Here is a 2293-nt window from a genome sequence, read left to right on the forward strand (position 1 = left end):
TGTCTAGGGAATCAACCCATCATTTGGGAGCAAGTATAACTTATAAGAGTTGAAAAACCAAAGAGGGATGTTGGTTATTACCAGGGATTAGAGTTCCTAGTAGGAACTCCTTGGGTTGGGGAGACAGAGAGAGTAGGGAGTATTACCAGGGGCCCGGAAGCTGGGGCCTTCAGGTAGAGGCTGGAAACACAAAGAGAAGGGCTGTGCCTGGAAGGAGTGTTGAAGGGGAGACACAGCTGCTGCCAGCCACTGCCCTGGAGCCTGAGTGACAAAGAAATTCCCTGGTTTCTCATCTCTAATATTCTAATTTTCTTCCAATCCCTCCCTTTGGTCACATTCAACTGAAAACCAGAGGACAAGAGAATCTGTTAATGTAATACATAAATGTATTTCTCTTGGGGTCCAGAGCAAGGTGAAAGATGGAGAGTAAATTTTGAGGGCAAACAAACTATACAGTACAGAGGAGGAATAATTATCACAAAAGTTAGGCAAAGACTTACCTCTGGGGGTGGGAGAAGTATACAAGTGCCTTCTGATGTGCTAGAAATATTCTCTTGCCTTGATTGGTGGTTAGATTGATGTTTGCTTTATAATTGTTTTTGCTTTTATTATTTTATTCTCTTAAATGAAAGGAACACAGCCTCTTTATTCTCTCATGAGATACAGCTGTTAGGTTTGTGTGAGAACAGCCCCAGTACTGGAGACAGTGGCTAGCTTTTCCATTTGTTCCAAAGCATTCCCGTGGAGGAAGAACCTAAACAGGATCTGGACTGTTTCCATCTGTTAATATTCAGCTTATCAAATCTATAGCCTGGTACTCCTTGAGGTGAATTGACTGCCCCAATAAGGCCTGATGTGATAATACGTAAAGACAGAGGTGCGAAATACAGAGCATTCAAAGCAGATGTGCAGTTTAGGTTGATGTTGCCATATGTTCTCTAAAATTTCATTATTTGGTCAGAGCTGGGAGTGGGTGGTACCAGGGTGCTGGCCCATCTTTGCTGCACTGCTCCTCTGATTCTGTTCTTCTGCTTTTGAGGGAGAGTGGGTTTAGATAGTCCCAGAGCTGGTAGGGCCCATTCCCTTGGCAGCTCGCTGGGATAACCAGTAAGCTTTTTGGTCTTGGGCCTCTCAAAGTTCATCACAGACATAGGCACTCTCACCATGTCAAGTCCACTTATTGTCACCTCACACCTCACACCACTTGCCCTCCGTGTAATGGGCTCTTCCAGTAACTTTAATGTATGTGGGGCAACCACAATACCTATTTTTAAAAAAATTAAATTCTATTTAGTTCACATATTAATTATTACTATACTTTAATTATTTTAATTTAAATTCTATTTAGTTCACACATTATTAGTTTCGGGGGTAGAATTTAGTGATTCATCAGTTGCATACAACACCCAGTGCTCATTACCTCATGTGCCCTCTTTAATGTCCATCACCCAGTGACCCCATCCCTCCATCCCCTTCCCCTCCAGCAACCCTCAGTTTGTTTCCTAGCGTTAAGAGTCTCTCAGGGTTTGCCTCCCTGTCTGTTTTTATCTGATTTTAGTTTTGAAGAAATGGCGGGCAACTCTTGCAGGGTTTAGTTCCCATTTGAAGTTGTTCTTCATCTCCACCTCCGGGTGACAGCTTAGACCTAGATCTGACCTAGATCTTCTAAAATGTTTCTTCTCTCAGCAATTTCTACTCCTCAAACAGTTTGTTTTCAGGTGATGCATATACAGCCAGACCTTGAGGCAGTAGTTGATTTTGGCTCAAAGATTTCTTCTGAAACCAGGTCACCCAAGACTCCAAGTCTTCCCATTGCCTGCATGAGGAGGAGCTTCAGGTTGCTTCTGGACCTGTGTTTGTGTCCTTTACCAGCTTGTAGATGGGGTGCTGCTGGTGCAGGTGTGGCTTGTGGTCCTCCCTGGCTGGCCAGCAGCACCTTCCATGCATAATGACCTTGCCCCAATTGTGAGAGAGGTTGAAGTCCAGCTCCAGGCTTTGGGTGGCCCCTGCCCCCACCTCTAGCCCTCCTCCTGCTGGCAGGGCTACCTCCAGCCTCCAGGCCATCTGCCCAGTTCCCCCATGCAGAGGGAGAATATAAGTGCTTTTAAACTTCACAAATATTTTACGTTCTTTTTTGTATGGATGATACAGCTCATAAAAGTACAAAAAAGAAAATTCAGAGTCCTAGAACTAAAAAACCCAGAAGTAAGATTAACTTTAAGGATTGACCTTTTATTCAGAGGGTCAGTTATTGCCAGCAATGCTCTTTGCAGTCATCCCACCTCCTCAGGGT

The 2293-nt window shown here is 44.2% G+C and overlaps 1 pseudogene; it reads right to left on the reverse strand.

Moving 5' to 3' along the window:
- Positions 1-1050: 1050 nt before the first annotated feature.
- On the reverse strand, positions 1051-2064 carry LOC100684464 (annotated as a pseudogene).
- Between the last annotated feature and the right edge of the window lie 229 nt (positions 2065-2293).

The sequence above is a fragment of the Canis lupus genome, chromosome 30, assembly GCF_011100685.1.
Source record: "Canis lupus familiaris isolate Mischka breed German Shepherd chromosome 30, alternate assembly UU_Cfam_GSD_1.0, whole genome shotgun sequence".
NCBI lineage: Eukaryota > Metazoa > Chordata > Mammalia > Carnivora > Canidae > Canis > Canis lupus.